This window comes from Xyrauchen texanus, chromosome 42, assembly GCF_025860055.1.
Source record: "Xyrauchen texanus isolate HMW12.3.18 chromosome 42, RBS_HiC_50CHRs, whole genome shotgun sequence".
Classification (NCBI taxonomy): Eukaryota; Metazoa; Chordata; class Actinopteri; order Cypriniformes; family Catostomidae; genus Xyrauchen; species Xyrauchen texanus.
Window position 1 is genome coordinate 604,792 of NC_068317.1, and position 19,446 is coordinate 624,237.

The 19,446-nt window shown below is 41.0% G+C and overlaps 1 long non-coding RNA gene across 1 annotated transcript in view; it reads left to right on the forward strand.

Annotated features, from left to right (window-relative positions):
* Window positions 1-5,005, forward strand: part of LOC127634745 (uncharacterized) — a 6,559-nt gene extending 1,554 nt beyond the window's left edge. Inside the window, exon 2 of the long non-coding RNA XR_007969400.1 lies at window positions 3,107-5,005. This is a non-coding gene — a long non-coding RNA (uncharacterized LOC127634745). The remainder of the gene's footprint in view (window positions 1-3,106) is intronic.
* The last annotated feature ends 14,441 nt before the right edge of the window (window positions 5,006-19,446 follow it).

A 19,446-nucleotide genomic window follows, 5' to 3' on the forward strand; every position in this document is an offset into this window, starting at 1 on the left:
TACCCCGGTGGACGAGAGGGTCGCCTCCCTACGCCTACGGGTTGTTGGGGGGGAAACTCTGACTGTTGTCTGTGCATATGCACTGAACAGCAGTTCAGAGTATTCGGCCTTCTTGGAGACCCTGAATGGAGTCCTGAATAGGGCCCCAGTAGGGGACTCCATAGTGATGCTGGGTGACTTCAACGCACACGTGGGAAATGACAGGGACACCTGGAAAGGCGTGATTGGGAGGAACGGCCTCCCCAATCTGAACTCAAGTGGATGTTTGTTATTAGATTTTTGTGCTAGTCATGGATTATCTATAACAAACACCATGTTCGAACATAAGGATGCTCATAAGTGTACGTGGTACCAGAGCACCCTAGGCCGAAGGTCGATGATCGATTTTGTAATCGTGTCGTCGGATCTGAGGCCAAATGTTTTGGACACTCGGGTGAAGAGAGGGGCAGAGCTGTCAACCGATCACCATCTTGTGGTGAGTTGGGTCAGGGGTGGGAAAAGACTCTGGACAGACCTGGGAAGCCCAAGCGAGTAGTGCGGGTGAACTGGGAACGTTTGGAGGAGGTCCCTGTCCGTGAGATCTTCAACTCACACCTCCGGCGGAGCTTTTCAGGCATCCCTGCAGAGTTTGGGGACATCGAACCGGAGTGGGCAATGTTCAAAGCTTCCATTGCCGAAGCCGCGGTGGAGAGCTGCGGCCTAAAGGTTTTAGGTGCCTCAAGGGGTGGTAACCCTCGAACACCGTGGTGGACACTGGTGGTCAGGGAAGCCGTCCGACTGAAGAAAGAGGCCTTCCAGGATTTGTTGTCCCGGAGGTCTCCGGAGGCAGTTGCAAGGTACCGATAGGCCCGAAGGGCTGCGGCCTCGGCCGTGAGGGAGGCAAAGCAGTGGGTGTGGGAAAAGTTCGGAGAAGCCATGGAGAAGGACTTTCGGTCTGCACCAAAGTGCTTCTGGAGAACCGTCCGCCACCTTAGGAGGGGGAAACGGGGGAACCATCCAAGCTGTATACAGCAAAGATGGGACGCTGTTGACCTCAACCGAGGAGGTTATTGGGCGGTGGAAGGAACACTCCTAAATCCCAACACGCCCTCTATGCTAGAGGCAGAGGTGGAGGCTGATGGGGGATCAGATTCTATTTCCCTGGGGGAGGTCACTGAGGTAGTCAAACAACTCCACAGTGGCAAAGCCCCAGGGATTGATGAGATCCGACCAGAAATGCTGAAAGCCTTGGATGTGGAGGGGGTGTCATGGATGACACGCCTCTTCAACATTGCGTGGAAATCTGGGACAGTGCCTAAGGAGTGGCAGGACGGGGTGGTGGTTCCCCTCTTCAAAAAGGGGAATCAGAGAGTGTGTGCCAACTACAGGGTATCACACTTCTCAGCCTCCCTGGTAAAGTTTACTCCAAGGTGCTGGAGAGGAGAGTTCGGCCGATTGTCGAACCTCGGATTGAAGAGGAACAATGCGGTTTTCGTCCTGGCCGTGGAACGACGTACCAGATCTTTACTCTCGCAAGGATCCTGGAGGGGGCCTGGGAGTATGCCCATCCGGTCTACATGTGTTTTGTGGATCTGGAGAAGGCGTATGACCGGGTCCCCCGGGAGAGACTGTAGGAGGTGCTGCGGGAGTACGGGGTGGGGGGGTCCCTTCTTAGGGTGATCCAATCCCTGTACGTCCAAAGCGAGAGCTGTGTCCGTGTCCTCGGCACAAAGTCGAGTTCATTCCATGTGGGGGTTGGTCTCCGCCAAGGCTGCGCTTTGTCACCAATCCTGTTTGTGATATTCATGGACAGGATATCGAGGCGTAGTCGGGGTGGGGAAGGTGTGCTGTTCGGTGGGCTGGGGATCTCATCGCTGCTTTTTGCAGATGATGTTGTCTTCATGTCATCATCGGTCCGTGACCTTCAGCTCTCACTGGACCGCTTGGCAGTCGAGTGTGAAGCAGCTGGGATGAGGATTAGCACCTCTAAATCTGAGGCCATGGTTCTCAGCAGGAAACCGATGGAGTGCGTACTCCAGGTAGGGAAGGAGGTATTGCCCCAAGTGAAGGAGTTCAAGTACCTCGGGGTCTTGTTCACGAGTGAGGGGACAATGGAGCGGGAGGTTGGCCGGAGAATCGGGGCAGCGGGGGCGGTATTGCACACGCTCTATCGCACTGTTGTCACGAAAAGAGAGCTGAGCCGAAAGGCAAAGCTCTCGATCAACCGGTCAATTTTTGTTCCTACCCTCACCTATGGTCATGAAGGCTGGGTCATGACCGAAAGAACTAGGTCGTGAGTACAAGCGGCCGGAATGGGCTTCCTCAGAAGGGTGGCGGGCTTCTCCCTTAGAGATAGGGTGAGGAGCTCAGTCATCCGTGAGGAGCTCGGAGTAGAGCCGCTGCTCCTTTGCGTCGAAAGGAGTCAGTTGAGGTGGTTTGGGCATCTAGTAAGGATGCCCCCTGGCCGCCTCCCTAGGGAGGTGTTTCAGGCACGTCCAGCTGGGAGGAGGCCTCGGGGAAGACCCAGGATTAGGTGGAGAGATTACATCTCCAAACTGGCCTGGGAACGCCTCGGGGTCCCCCAGTCAGAGCTGGTTAATGTGGCTCGGGATAGGGAAGTTTGGGGCCCCCTGCTGGAGCAGCTGCCCCCGCGACCCGACTTCGGATAAGCGGTTGAAGATGGATGGATGGACTTACTGTTTTACTGAATTTCTGATAAAAACAAATTCAGCCTTGGTGAGCAGAAGAGACTTCTTTCAGAAACATTAAAAAATCTTAATGTTTTCAAACTTTTGACTAGTACTAATATATATTATATATTTGTGTATATGTGAAAACTCATGACTCAATGAATTAAGAAGCCAAAATGATTTTACTTTTGAAATGTAATTACTGTGTAGTATCGAACATCCATTAACACAAATAATGTACCACACAGAATAAGACTTCCAGAAAAGCAGATATTACTTCTCCAAACAGGAGTAGGAAAACAAGGGTGTGTGGCATATAACAAAAATACTTGTATTTGTGAAATTACATTTAAACAATGCAATCAGTCTTTTGTGTATAATAAAGCATATGGCCATATTTTGTGTTTTTCTGATGCTCCTGTCACTCCACTTCTCAGGTCGTCATACATCTCCCTGACACATGGAGACCTCCTGCAGTAGGCCACGTAATGTCCAAGAGCATCCTGGGTTAAGCCTCTTTTGAAAGCAATGATTGTCCTTAAAGCAAATCTCTCTCCTTGGAGCATCAGATTGGAGGGAAATTCACACAAAGGAAATTCTGTGGAGTTGCTTCCCAGGTCAGTGTCAATCCACAGAAGTTATCCCAGACTGTAACTGTGAGAAACTTTCCCTGCACAGAGCCCTTTTCCTGAGGTATCTGTTGTAGCGTGGCCACATAAGGGGATGTTTTATATATAAGGATTATGGCATTAAACTAATTATTGTTGTCATTATTGCCTATTAGTTATATTGCTTTCTCCTGTTATCTGTTATTCCCTCAGCTGTTGTGTGTTTATCCCCATCTCTGTTCACACGAGATCTTCGCGTTGTTTTGTGTTACGTGTTTTCCTGCCACATAAACAGGAAGTATCTTTCACTTTCTATTTAAGGAACCGCTATGCCGGTTTTCAGATGCTCATTTGCGAGTACGCTTACACAAAACTTCATTCATACATTGGATTACACTGGTGACTGACCTGGAAGCGCTGAGACGCCGTTCCTCTCGTGGAGTATATTCGTTTGGCTCGCAGCCTGGATTACTTTTATCAGAGGACATTGGCCAGTCATCATTACTTCATCACTTGATCGTGCTCACGGACTATCAAAAAACCCGGTGAGGCTGATCTGAACACTGTAAATAACTCTGGGCACTCTGGATTTCACTTTTACATGTATATACACCTTGTTTGTTATTGTTGTAAATATTATTGGTTTGTAAATACACTTGAGGTTATTGGTTGTTTCATCAGTGTTGAGTAATATTTTTTTACTCTACTCCATTACCTTGCAATAGAAACGGTACTGGTGTTCCCAAAATAGTGTAAACTCCACTTAAAGATTTTGGGGAATTTTACATAGTGGTGGCCCGTACGGGGACTACGTGCTGTTTCTTTTTGGTTATAGTGGTTTTTTTTTGTGTGTCCATAAATATGGAGGAAGAGACACAGGTAAATGGAGCAGTAATTAAGGTACATACTGAGACTGATGTGCATGAGTTAAGGTGTAGCTCTGATGAAACTGAGGATGCTGATTTCACTGCGGGCCCGTTTGTTACCAGACGTAACCCGACAGATGAAATAGCATCTATACTAAGTTCTTTATATAATTCTGATGAAGATGCTGATGATGATGATGAAAGAGAAGTAGTGAATATAAATGTTGTACAGACAATGCAGATGGAGATTGATAAACTTAAGGTGGATTTATTGGCTCTTAATGCAAAAATACAACATAATGAACAGGAATTAAACCAGTCTGTAGATAGTTCCCTTAATAGGGAAACTAGTTTCCGGGAGGCAGTGGACGCTGGCTTAGCAGACTTAGAAGATCATTTCCAGAGGTCTGTAGAGAAGTTGGAGAGAGCGGTGGTTGATTGTTTCCTGCGGAGAGTATAGTATATTTTTCAATATTCTAGTATGTTTCTTATATATAAAAATACTTATATGAGTTTCCTGGCCTTTGTGTGACCCAGGAGAGAGCATATGAGGTTACTAAAAGTGTTGATGCTGCAGAGGCCACAAAGAGCACCCAGCTGTAACAAAATAATGAGACTAAGGACCTTGAAGATAGACTAAAGCCAAGTTTCTACCAGTAAAAAGATATCAAAAGGCTCTGTGAGATAATGGTGGCAAATAGTATCCATTGGTTACAAAAATAACAAAGAGGCACAGAAATGAGGTAATGCCAGATAACAAACTGTATAGAAGAGGAGGTTTTGGACTAAGACAGTCAGAACGGACAGCTGGCCGGTCTCATGTTTGTTGGTGTTCAATAAACTACAACTTTGGCATCTGGAACTCAAGACTCCGAGAGTTTTCTTACAACTTAGAGAGATTCATCGTGATATTCCACGACATATCTTTGGCGCCCAACGTGGGGCTGGCATTGAGGTCAAGGGGGCAGAGGTCGCTGGTGGGACGGCTTGCACGAATCGCACAGAAACACCGCGCCAGAAACTGAGGTAAGCATCTTTGCTTAAGGTGTTTTTGTGTGATCTGTGGTAGCGAGTCCCGGTAAGTGGCTTCCCTAAGACTTTTGCCAGTCCGGACATAGAATAATTTGAACTAATTGGCTAAAATAGAGGCGAGTTCCAGATTTCAAAAATAGGGGGGTGGGATTGTTTAAAGAGAGTTTAAGAAAGTTTATTTGAAGAAGGTAGAAAAAGCCTGGGGGTGAGTCGAGAAGCGACGTGCGTGAAAATTCCCGGTTAGGTGCATTTATTCAAGGTTTTGCCAGAAGAGTGGCTGAAAATCCTGTACAGGTGAAAATCCTAACACGGGTGGAGAAGTGAAATTCCTCCAGGTGTTAGATTTAGTTATTTATTTAAGTGTTTGACGGAACCCGGACTGTGTAGAAAACGGGGGAATGTTGAACTATGTGCATGTTTGAGATAATGAATAATGTACATGACTAACTATGTTGTTGGTGCATGTGTGCTTACGGTACTAAATGCGCTGTTTTTGTGTTTATTCAAATGCATGATTACAGTGTTGATGATGTATTGTGTGCAGAGGCAGAATAATACAGAGAATCAGGTACACTGAGGAGATGCTAAATGAGAGCAAAAGTGGAAAACTAATTGAAACAGTGAATTGAATAAAACAATTGTTGAAAAAGTATAAAGACGCAAAATGGCACCGGCTTCTCTGATATCTCCCTGCCTTGCTCTCACTCACTGGTCAGCTGAACGGACAGCTCTGTGAGTGAGGGGAAGGGGAGATTCAGAAGAGAAAAATAGAATAATTGGGAAAAAGATAAAGAAAAGGCAAAAAGTTTTCCATTACAGTGAACAAGACTAGAGAAAAATGCAGAGACAAGCGAGTTTTGTAAAGTTGGAGATCAATGCAGATCTGAAGAGTGGGAGAGAGAATTGGAAAGAGCGCTGATAGAGTTAAAGGGAATCAGCGATCATTTTTGGAAAGAATCAGAGTACATAGATTACGCAGGGCAGAAGAGAAAATTAACTGCAAAAAAGAAGGAGTTAATGAGAACCTTAACTGAAGTGGTGAATTTAGGAGAAATAGAACAGGAGTGGCCATTTGTTAACTGGTTGGATGTTGCGGTTAGGAACATAGATCCTAAATTATTTGTGGATCACATAACTACACTCTGTAAAACAGGCCATAGAGATGAGATAGATATATACAAGGGACATTTGAAAGTGTCAGTCAAGGAGGCGAATATTCCTTACTTGAAATCTGAAGTGGCACATTATTGGGAAATGTTGTTTTAAGAGGGCAGACTTGGATAGGGAAACATAGATATGCATGATATAAAGCAGAATGCAAAACTTAAGTGTGTATTGCTAATATAGACATAGATAATGATGCATTACTTATGTGAAAGCAATGTATTGCTCATGTTGAAATAAATATGTAATCAAAAATGAAAGTAGCCTATAATGCATGATAAAGCAAATAATTAGAAAAATGAATGCATTAGTTTAAACACTTGTGACCATGCTGTATGTATAAGAAATAAGTAATGTATAATCATGTTATCCAGTTTAGACTTTGTACCCAAGATGTATGTATAAGTAGTATGTGAGGTATAACCATGTTTTCAGAAAAGTTTTGTAAATCACAAAATAAGATTATATTAACAAACATAAAGCATGAATAAACAAATAGTTGGTTTTGAGAAGAAATAAAGTGAAACCATATAAGCAATAAAAGAAGGAACATAAGCAAATAATAAAATAAAAGAATAAGAGAAAATATAAGTTAAGAAAATAAAGAGGATAACAAAAAGAGTAAAAAGAAAGAAATAAAAGATAATAAATAAATATAAGGGGAAGAGATAAGAAATAAAAATAAGTATAATAAATATATAAATAAGTATTAGTAGTAATAAATATTTAGTTTATTTAGTTGGATGTTATCCAGAAGTATAGTTGATAAGACTCGGATAAATGAGCACAGTTGTTGATTTTTTCATTCTCTCTCTCTTACAGTACGCTGGAGACTGAGTGCTGGGAAAGAGAGAAGGGAGGGGCTGCTAGAGTGAGAATAGGGAGCTGTAAAGGGAGGGCTTTGAGCATGCACAGAGAAACAGAACAATACTTTTTTTCCTTGTCTCAGTTTTCCTCCTGAAGCAGAAATAATAATGTGGAAATAAGATGTTACTGAGTTTGAGAGGAGACTAACTGAGAGGAGAAAAGAAATCGAATTAAAAAGATTAATAATAGAAACACAGGGAATTAGTGATCATTTCTGGAGTTATGAACAAATTAAATACAGTCAAAAATGTTAAGGTGATTTTTAATAGGGAGAGTAAAGGAGAATTAGCACCAATGTAGAAATTGTCTTGAACAGAGACCCAAAATGGATGTGACCTCTGTGGGTGGAAGTACATGAGTTTTAATATAAAAAGAAGTAACAGATATAGCAATCAACCACTGTAAATAATGAGTGTTTTTTATGGAAATAAAGGAGAGGGATAAAAAGAGGAGAGCAAAAGGAGGGGCAGAAGTAATAGGTTTGTTTTAGTATAATATTTTTTGAGAGCTCTGTGTTTATAAAGGCCTTGTGTTTGTAAAAAGTGTGAAAGGTTCTGTGTCTGTGAGAGAATCTGTGTTTTAAAGTATGGGAAGTATGACTGAAGTGTGATTGCGTATGGAAGTGTATGTTATATGAGCCCTATAAATATCAATCCAGATAGAGAGGTTGATCATTTGCTGCGTAACTAATGAGGAGTATGTATGAAATTTACATAAAAGAAAATCTATTTAGACTATTTTCATCAATATAAGAGGCAGAAGAGATCTGATGATTAAAAACAAAGAGGGCACTTAATAAATATTATGATTGTAGAATTAAAACCAATGATAAAAATTATATTTGTATGTCTGTGTAAATGTGTGTATGTATATGTATATGTATGTATGTATGTATAAGGATAAATATAATACAGTATAAACAAACAAATAGCTTTAAAACAAAAATGTGCATGAAATCAAAAAGTTAACTCTTAGCGGACTGGACAATGTTTATTATTGGGCTGTTCTTTTCATGCCATGAATGAAGCCTGATATAAGATTAACTAAACTGAGAGCTGTTGAATGGACATGTGTCAGATCATAACTCCTTTTATATCAAAGTGATGAGTAAGAATATTTAGATTATAAAAAAGTGATAACTTTAAAGTGATTGAATTGCATTTGGGAAATCACATTATCTGGACAAACAATAAAGCTTTGAGTCGAGTGTATTGCGCTAAACTAAAGTCAAATAAGTAATTGTATTTTAAACCAAGGTTGTATTTAAGATAAGTGTTGTTATATTAAAGCAAATGGCAAAAGAGGACCAAAGATATGATAAAATAAGAAAATTATATTTTGTATCTTATGCAGTTAAACCTTAAATGTGAAAACTTCACATTCATGTGTCCATTTTATGTTCTGTCTGGTCCAGTTTATGAGAGAATAATATTTTAACATTATTAAATTAAACACAAGAAAGTTGTTTTTGAATTTTCTATGATTTTAAAAATGTCTGGAGAACAATTTAAATGTGAGTGCAGCGTTATCGGTGTAAACTTGATCAACCAACAAAAGATAGGCAGAGATTTTTTATTTTTGTTAGGAACTGTCTGATGAAGGCATTGAGGATGACTTTGAGGGGAAACAGGCCTCTCTTGATGTCTTCAGACAGACAGAAAGGGGCCCCGACTTTAGAAAAAGATAGAAAGCAGATAGATAGCTATTTTATTTTTATTTTATTTATTTTTTGTTTGGTATACACAGAATAGGTCTTGGTTGATCGTGGATACACTGAGAAGCTGCATTTGAGACTAAAATTAAAGGAAAATAAATTTAAGAATGATTTGGATAATTTCAAAATTAGTCTTTGGGGCAGGTGAAGCCCATGGAGAAAGGTTAAGATTAAACTGAACATCATAACTTCCTCATATATGAACGTTAATAAGTTCATATTCATGTGTCTATTCTGTGTTTCTTTTGTCATCATTATGTGTATGTTGTTTCACTAACTCATTCTGGAACTAGTTTCTCACCATTGCAGACGGCTGAGAAAGATGATTTTATAGAAGTTACTAATGCTGCAGGAGGAAATCCGGACACAAAGAAGACTGAAAATGATGTGATTGTTCTGATTGATCTTCCTGCGCTCATTACTGCTGGTAATCATTATTGATTTGCCATTTATAATGTGGATTAAAATTTCTCTGGAAAAGTTGATTTCAGTCTTATACGATCACTTTATGATTTTCCAGAATGCCATCAATGGGTTCAATGCTCGTGTCTAAATTGTTCTGAGGGTCTAAATTTAAATCCAGCAGCTAACCACTGATTTATTGATTTGAAGAGTAAATATTACAAACATATGGCAAAGTTATAGAGTTACCTATTGGATTGGTTACTCCCCCAAATTTTCCAGAGAGTACCCTCATAATAAAGAAGAAGAAAAAAAAAAAAGGAGGTTAGTGTGTGCTATAAAGTGCTGATTGAGTGTCTATTTCTATTACTACTATTTTAGTTTGCCATAGTTAATACATGAAAGTGTAATTTAGAGGTATAATAGTGATAACTGTTAAAAGACTGTTAAACATTTGGATAAAAAAATAATAAATAAATAATGTAATGAGTCATGAGAAATTAAAAGTAAGTAGTGTATCTTACTGAGCAATTATTTCAAAACACAAGAAAAGAGATATGTTTTTAGATATGTTTGTCTTTAAGACTTTATTATGTTTAATCTTTTACTTTTCTGTTAGTTTAAAAACTTGATTTATATTATTTTATTAGATAGAATGGAAGTTCCTTCACCAGAGAAAGTGTAAGAAATGGAGAAAGTAGTAATAATAAATTATTACTTAATAATAAAAAGGGATTATAATATATTAATAATAAGATAGGTGTTGTAAATGTAAAGCTCTGCATGAACAGAAGGCTAAACATAAGTTGTATTGATTATATAGAGAATGTCGAAAAAGACATTGTGTTCTGTTTTATTAAAGATTAGAAAGGTTATTTGTATGTTGTTTGAATGGACAGAAGAAAGTAAGATGAGAGTAGTTTTTGATGAGAGTAGTTTTTGTTTTTATATGGTGTGAGATGAGAAAGTTTGAAAGCAGTTAATATAATCAGTTATTATAAATATCACTATTTTTACTGTTGAAGAATAAATTAAATGTATTATTGTGAAACAGTGTAATGCCCCACTCCTCACTCTCAGTCTAAAATTGATAAGTGTCTGCTTGAAACAGACCCGAATAAGAGCCGAATTTGAAGAAATATTCATAAGTGTTTTATTTCATTTTATTTTGGTTTGATTTTATTTTTATATGTAAAATGATGTGCCTTGACACTAATGTTAGATAGAGTGATATGAAGGAGTTAAAACAGCTCTCCTCATCAATAATTAAAGATTTTATATATTAAGAGGGCAATCTAAAGTTAAGGGTTTATACTAAAGAAAACAGATTAAGTTGAAAATTCATCTGAAAGAATAAATGTAGGTTCAAAAACTATCTAGAGACTATTATTGAATTGAGGTGATGTTTTTAATTAAGCTTCCTAGAAGCTTGAGAGGCTTTGTTCTGATGTTAGTCCCCACATAGTTTTGTGTAACATTTGCTAAAGTAGCAGAAATAAAACCTGAATGGAAATGAATGATCTTTAAATGAGTTCAATTTTAGCATATTTTACTTTTACTTTGGACAATTTTAATAGATTGATGAATTTTTAATAATGCTTTTTGAATTTAACCATGTTTTGAATTGTCTCCATATTTAAGCATTTGTAGATGTTCCATTGGCTGTGTCGGTTCTCTGGTGATACTCCCTGAAAAAGAAAATATCTGTTTACTGATACCAAATTATTACGGATTGAGGACTGAGCAGTATCAAGACCAGGGGCAAGAGGTGACGACCCAATGACGGTTAAGACTTGACAATGGCGTCACCGCCAAGAAGGTTTGAAAGGGTTTTAAGGGGTGGATAAATGCTGCATTTTAATAACCGCTTTACTAAAATAACTTATCACAGTGTTAAATACCAAGCATTCTGTCACTGTGTTGTCAGGGATCATACCCTGTGTAGAGGATTATTTATAGATTGGTTTTTGGGGTAAAGTTTTGAGAACCGTTGCAGACAAAGGAGTGCTTGACTTTATATAGAAGTATTAAACAAACATGGGAATGTTTGTATGATAATGAATTTAGACTGGAAGATGATTTATTACTTTTACTTATGCTTTAATTGAACTCATGTACATTGTAAAAGTAATGAAGAATGGAAAAGATACATGGTGGTGACTAAAGATTAAGATTGCTTGTCTTGTTTGTTTGTAACAATATAAATGGAATTAATTAAGAAATAGGGTGCAGGGTTGGCTACAATTGGTATAATAATTGAAACAACAATTCTTGAGAGGGAATAATATTATATTGTGTGTTACCACTGATTAAATAATTATGTAAAAAAACAGATGAAGTACTGATCAATGTAAATGGCCCAATGCAACAGAAAGACCAAACTGGGAGGAAATTGATTCCTCCAATAATATGTTATATATTTGATCATTCTTTTATTGATTTAATATTCTGAATTACTCTGATATAGTCTGAAACTATGAAAAACAGCTTAGCTTGCAGGGTAAATTAATTAATGTGATACAGACATTGAGAGTCCTTGGGAAACAGGAGGAAATGAAATGTATGTGATAAGTGAATGAGTAGGGAGTTTTAAGATAAGGAACACCTGTGGTAGTTTACCTCCTCTGTGGAGAATTATAGCCTTTTGTGAATTACCCTTTCTGTGAATGACCATGAAAAATGTTGTGTATAGATACTAAAGGGATGATCTAATGTTTTTAATTGGAACAAAGTCAGGCTATGCCCGGCTCCTGCCTGGAGGAGGCAGAGGACCCATGTGTTATTTAGTGCTAGAAATGAGATGCAACAAATGTGTGTGTAGCAAATGACTCTAATAAGGGAAATCATTTAATGTATTAATCAAATGAATGCAGAAAGTAATGATTGTTAGTTAATATAAAACATGTAACCATATGAGGTGATTACAGTGTTCTTTATGCATATAAAATGAAATAGTCATGCTGTTGCCATCATTGAAGCAAGTTAGGACAGGATGACCAGCTGAAGGAGAGAAGGTGTAAAACAATTGCGGCCTACAATACCAATGAATAAGAAAGACATATTAATATGGATGTTATTACTGACATACTTGGGACAAGTGTTGCCCCCAATGATGGGGCCTACCAGAGAAACGTCCCAAGAAGGACCAGGATCACCAGATGAACAATTCTAAGAAAGCATACTGCAGAGTGGGTTCCCTACAATCAGCCTTGGGGATCTTGGATGGCCTTTCCAATGAAGCTGACCTAAAACATAATACTCCAGAATGTGAATTAAGAAAGTACAGAGCACTTGACGGACTGTATTGAAGAAACTATGAATATGGACTTCCCAACGATGAATACTGAGGCAAGATTCAGACAAAGAAGAGCAGCAAGCACAAAACTAAGAACCCGAGGAAGAAGAAGATCAGCAGAAACCGGCTACAGAATCTGAGGAAAGAGAAGAGGAAGTAGAAGGACAAGCGAAAGTAGGGGAAGAGCACGCTGCGGCAGAAAAAGGGATTGAAGTGCCGCAGTAGAGCAGGAAAGCATAGAAAGTGAGACGGAAGTACATGTCACAGAAGAACAGGACCAAGAAGGTGAAGAAGGAGAAAGACAAGAAGAAAGTGATCGTCCTGCTGAAACAGATTCAGAAGCAACTGAAGGAAATGAAACAGGCCAACAAGCGCAGTTGTTTGAGGAAGAGTTGTGGCACATGGAGAAAGAATGGAAGCTCAAGGAGGTATTAGTGTTGATGATGCTGTTACTAACATATTTGGGACAGGCTAGCTTGTGTGACTGCACTCTGGTTTGAGGGAAATAGAGTGTGAGACTTTTTTAAGTCTCAGAGGTGGGAATATATAGTATATTTTTCAATATTCTAGTATGTTTCTTATATATAAAAATACTTATATGAGTTTCCTGGCCTTTGTGTGACCCAGGAGAGAGCATATGAGGTTACTAAAAGTGTTGATGCTACAGAGGCCACAAAGAGCACCCAGCTGTAACAAAATAATGAGACTAAGGACCTTGAAGATAGACTAAAGCCAAGTTTCTACCAGTAAAAAGATATCAAAAGGCTCTGTGAGATAATGGTGGCAAATAGTATCCATTGGTTACAAAAATAACAAAGGGGCACAGAAATGAGGTAATGCCAGATAACAAACTGTATAGAAGAGGAGGTTTTGGACTAAGACAGTCAGAACAGACAGCTGGCCGGTCTCATGTTTGTTGGTGTTCAATAAACTACAACTTTGGCATCTGGAACTCAAGACTCCGAGAGTTTTCTTACAACTTAGAGAGATTCATCGCGATATTCCACGACAAGAGATGCTAGATGGGAAAATCAAATGAAAAAATTAAGATTCACCAGTACCCCATCTCGATCTCAAATACAGACTTTTTACCCTGCCTCTTCCCTATCTACAGTCACTAACTTGAAAACTCCTGTACCAGCAACACGACTTAAAGTCCCCCCTGTAAACAGAGACAACGCTACCTATGATGTCACTGCTGGAGCACGAATATCTAACCTGGCTCACCCTTCATGTATGCCCAATATGTCATCTTTCTGTGGGAAACCCCCTATCCGTCTGGAATTTCCTTCTTTCGGTGAGTCTAGCGAGACATCCGACGTACTCCATTTCGTCGAACAGGTCGAAAATTATCTGGCCATTAGACCCCTGTCTAGTGTGGAGCTCGTTGGCACCCTGAGTACCGCGCTCAAAGGACCCGCTTTAAGCTGGTGGAAGGCAGAAAAGAACAAGGTAACAGATTGGCAATCCTTCAAAGATGCTTTCATGTCTGCTTTTCTTCCAGAGGATTACCTCACTGAAGTGGAAGACAAGTTGAGGTCACTGTTGCAGCAACCCAATCAGCGTTTGAGAGATTTCGCCTATGATTACCGAGCCCTCTGCCTCAAATGGAAGCCGGCCATCACAGAAGAGGAGATGGTGAGCCGTATTCTTAATAACATCAACCCAAGGGTTGCGGGCTGTCTGAGAGGGAGGGTGAAATCAGTGGAACAGCTGGTGAAGGTGGGATCTATGGTGGAGAAGGACTGGATGGGAGCAAAAGATTACTGGCAGAAAGTGGGAAAATTGAACAGCAAAGAAACAACAAATAAAAGACCACCTGAACGCCATACCTCTAAAAATCTAGCAGGAGTATCCATTGCTCAACTCCACCCAGTGACATCCCTTCTAGTGGTGCCAATAACTTTAAAAGGACAAGAGGTGAAGGCGGTGCTGGATACAGGGAGCACATACACCCTTATTCAGGAAAGCCTGTGGAGACAGTTAGGAGGGAAAACAGGCCCTCTTCAACGGTTCATAATGGCTGATGGAAAAATGCACCAGGCGATCAACAGGAAGACAGTCTGTTATGAGTGGCATGACAAGATATGCAGGTTGGACACCTATGTTATGAAGGATGCTCACCTGGCCTTTCCCCTTATAGCTGGTCTGGACTTCCTGAGAGCTGCTGAAGCCATAGTGGACGTGGGACACTGGAGATATGGTCTGAAAATGGGCAAAGGATATATTTATTATCCATTTCTAACTGCCCATCTTAATCCTGTCTTCACATCTGATGGGAGAAAACCTAGGCATGACCGCTTACCTCCAACTTCATCCATTCCTTACTTACACACAAGTTGTTCCCAGATGGGACTCCGACAATCAGGAAGAATAGAAAAAGCTGATGGATAATTGGCCTTGTACCACCTCTCAAGTCCTGGGAAAAACATCTGTGGAACAGCACAAAATTACACTGTCTGACGAAATGCCCATGAGATCCAGAGCTTATAGAGTCTCCCCATTTAAGAAGAAGATGATCGATGAGCAAGTGGAACAAATGCTACGAGACCATATCATCGAGCCTTCTTTCTCTCCCTGGTCATCACCTGTAGTCCTGGTCCCCAAACCCGATGGTTCCTACAGGTTCTGTGTGGACTATGGGAAGCTTAATAGTAAGACCATACCTGATGCTTATCCAATGCCTATAATCCACGACATCTTAGAATCCATGGAAGGCGCCTCCTGGTTCAGCACATTGGATTTGCAGTCAGGGTACTGGCAGGTTGAAATGGAGGAAGGTAGCAAAGCCAAAACAGCCTTCATCACCTCCCAAGGTCTATTCCAGTTCCGCTCCATGCCATATGGATTACGGAATGCCGCTGCCACCTTCCAGAGGCTGATGGAGAAGGTCCTAGCAGAGTTGAGAGGGAAGTTTTGCTTCGTTTATATTGATGACATCATAGTCTATTCAAGGTTTTTACCACAACATGTACAACACCTGAACACCATTGTGCAAAGTCTAAACCAAGCTTCGCTTTCTCTGAACATGAAGAAGTGTCACTTCTTTAAGAAGCAGCTGAAGTTTCTTGGGCATATAGTCTCAGAGAAAGGAGTGGAGGTCGACCCTGAAAAGACCAGAGCGGTAGCTGAATATCCTCCCCCCAAAGACGTTAAAGCCCTCCAACGCTTCTTGGGATTAGCCGGGTGGTATCACAAGTTCATTCCCCATTTTGCCGACATCACAGCTCCATTAAACAATCTAAAAAAGAAAGGAGTGAAGTGGGATTGGACTCCTGAGTGTCAAACCAGCCTGGAGAATATTAAACAAATATTACAGAACCCCCCAGTATTGATGCAACTTGACCTCAACCAACCTTTCCAGGTTCATACAGATGCCAGTGATGTGGGCTTAGGAGCCATTATTACCAGCAAACTCCTGAGGGGGAACGGGTAATAGCTTACGCATCACGAACATTGCGTGGACCAGAAGTGAATTATTCAACGGCTGAAAAAGAGTGTCTAGCTGTAGTCTGGGTGGTGGAAAAGTGGAAACATTACCTGGAAGGAAGACAGTTCGACATTTATTGTGACCATGCTGCCTTAACTTGGGCCCTCAATAGCCCTAAAACCTCCTCTCGGCTGACCCGGTGGACTCTTAGGTTACAGCAATTCATCTTCCAAGTACATCACAGAAAAGGATGTCTGAACCTGGGTCCAGATGCCTTGTCACGAGTCTGTGAATCCTCTGAAAGTGAAAGTGTTCCCTGTCTGGCCATAGTAAAATCAAAATGTGCCTCTGACATACCCCACACGTTAGAGGAAATCTCACAAGCACAAAGACATGACAATACGGTGTCTCTCCTCCAGCTGGCCAAAAAAACCAGAAAGGTTCAAGAAAACCAAATTACCTTTGAGGTCCACCAGGGGGTGTTATATCGCTGGGTTCCTGTCAAGAACAATGGAAATAAATTCCAACTGGTTGTTCCTCAGGCATTAATTCCTGGTTTCTTGCATTACGTACACGATAACCCGCTGGGAGGACATCTGGGATGGCTGAAAACCTTACTGTGGCTCTTGGAGGTGGAGTGGTGGCCAACTGTCCGTAAGGATGTCTGGCAGTACGTCAAAGGATGTGAAACATGTCAAAAATATAAACATGAAAATACAAAACCCAGCGGTTTCTTACAACAGACACAAGTGACAGAACCAGGTCACACCTTGGGGATGGATTTTATGGGACCTTTCCCGACCAGTAAGAAACAAAACACTTACTTACTGGTGGTTGTTGATTATTACACCAAATGGGTAGAGTTGTTCCCCCTTCGAGATAGTAAGACCCCTAAGATTGTCAAAATTCTCAGGGAAGAGATCTTTACACGATGGGGGGTCCCAAAATACATCATTTCTGATCGGGGAGCACAATTCACTTCTAACGTACTGTCCGAGCTATGCAGATCCTGGGGAAGCATACAGAAACTCACTACCAGCTATCACCCTCAAACAAACCTCACAGAAAGAATAAACAGGACAGTAAAAACTATGATTAAGGTCATATGTGGGACAATACCATCAAACATGGGACCAGTGGTTACCTGAGCTAAGGTTTGCTATCAACACGGCACACCAAGAAACAACAGGGAGAACTCCGGCTGAATTAATGCTGGGCAGACAGCTTCACGGTCCACTAGAGAGGTTGATCCTCAAAACCCCACTAATTGAAAGACAGAACATCATGGCAGAGGAGGTAAAGCAACGAGTAGGGGTGCAACAATCTAGACAAGCTAGATACTATAATGCCCGACGGAAAGATGCGCAGTTCCAGCCGGGTGATCTAGTCTGGGTTAAAACTCACCCTCTCTCGTCTTCCTCGAATAAATACTCTGCTAAGGTAGCGCCCAAGTGGGAGGGTCCAGCTGAAGTAATAAAAAAAATGGGGCCAATAAATTACACCGTTCGTTGGGGAGACCCATGTAGAACAGAAATTTTAAATGTGGTGAACCTAAAACGCTGGTACGGACGATCTCCTCCTATGCCGATGGCTGGGGATCTATGTAGCGTGGCCACATTTGGGGATGTTTTATATATAAGGTTTATGGCATTAAACTAATTATTGTTGTCATTATTGCCTATTAGTTATATTGCTTTCTCCTGTTATCTGTCATTCCCTCAGCTGTTGTGTGTTTATCCCCATCTCTGTTCACGCGAGATCTTCGCGTTGTTTTGTGTTACGTGTTTTCCTGCCACGTAAACAGGAAGTATCTTTCACTTTCTATTTAAGGAACCGCTATGCCGGTTTTCAGACGCTCATTTGCGAGTACGCTTACACAAAACTTCATTCATACATTGGATTACACTGGTGACTGACGTGGAAGCGCTGAGACGCCGTTCCTCTCGTGGAGTATATTCGTTTGGCTCGCAGCCTGGATTACTTTTATCAGAGGACGTTGGCCAGTCATCATTACTTCATCACTTGATCGTGCTCACGGACTATCAAAAAACCCGGTGAGGCTGATCTGAACACTGTAAATAACTCTGGGCATTCTGGATTTCACTTTTACATGTATATACACCTTGTTTGTTATTGCTGTAAATATTATTGGTTTGTAAATACACTTGAGGTTATTGGTTGTTTCATCAGTGTTGAGTAATATTTTTTTACTCTACTCCATTACCTTACAATAGAAACGGTACTGGTGTTCCCAAAATAGTGTAAACTCCACTTAAAGATTTTGGGGAGTGTTACACTGTCTTGAAGGCAGAGGGACACTGTGGCAGACTTTGTATTGGCCTGAGGCAGGGGGACTCCAGAAGGGTAAGGCCTTCTTCCACTGCGGCCTGAAGATGAGCCATGCCAGAAGCCTGCAGTACAGTAACAGAAGTACAAACAAATGGAACTTCCTGGGTGACTTGTGTGCTGAGACCACAATACTGTGAGGAGCACTGTTTTGGGAAGGAAACACATGCACGTTTTTCAACAGATCCATTTTCAGTCTTTTCCCCCTCACAGATGGATCTGCATGGAGCCATTCAGGACAAGGAGAGAGGTATGAATTCCTCTTCTTCTTTATGGATGGAACCGCTAGGCCTCTCCAGTTTTCAACAGCATCTTCATATGTTAGATGGATGTTTGTGACATTGTCAGATTTCCCAGAACAGTAAGCATCCATTTCTGGTTTTCCATCTACACTGCAAGTTGTGGTGGGTAGTGGATTGTCTCCTGTGATGATCACTGTTGCTACAGCTCCATCCTCTTCACCTTTTTCCTCACCTTTTTGTTTTGCAGAACAAATTTGCATGTCGCAATGAATCAATCCACCCGAATAGGCAAGTTTTCATGCTTGGAAAAGGCCACGTTTGAAGTTTTTGAACTCTGCTTCAACATTGGCTGAACTTGCGGTGATGTTGGTGCTTCGAAAGTGAGGGATCATTACCCCTGTCCAGAGTGGTGTGTAACTTGCAAGACAGATTATATTGTGAATAATCTCAGGGAGGAAGTGCATATTATCATGATCCCCATTACCTACGGCAAGTGACCTGCTCTCCTCACATATGTCTTTTACCCACTGTTGTAGGTCTGTCTGTGTTTGGTCACATGGATCCACTTCCAGGTCCTCACCCTCTACATCTGGAATGATGACACACTCTTCTGCAATTCTGACTTTCAGGTGTTTCTTGCACCTTTCTGATATGAGGGGGGTTCCAGAACTGTCATTGCCCTCTGCTTCACTGAGAGCCACAACAGTAATACTGCGTAGTAGCTCTTTTGCATCATCCATGGAATGTGGCATGAGAAGCTGTGCAATTGACCTCACAAAGAAATCTTTAATGCAATGTGTGTTTTTTCTTC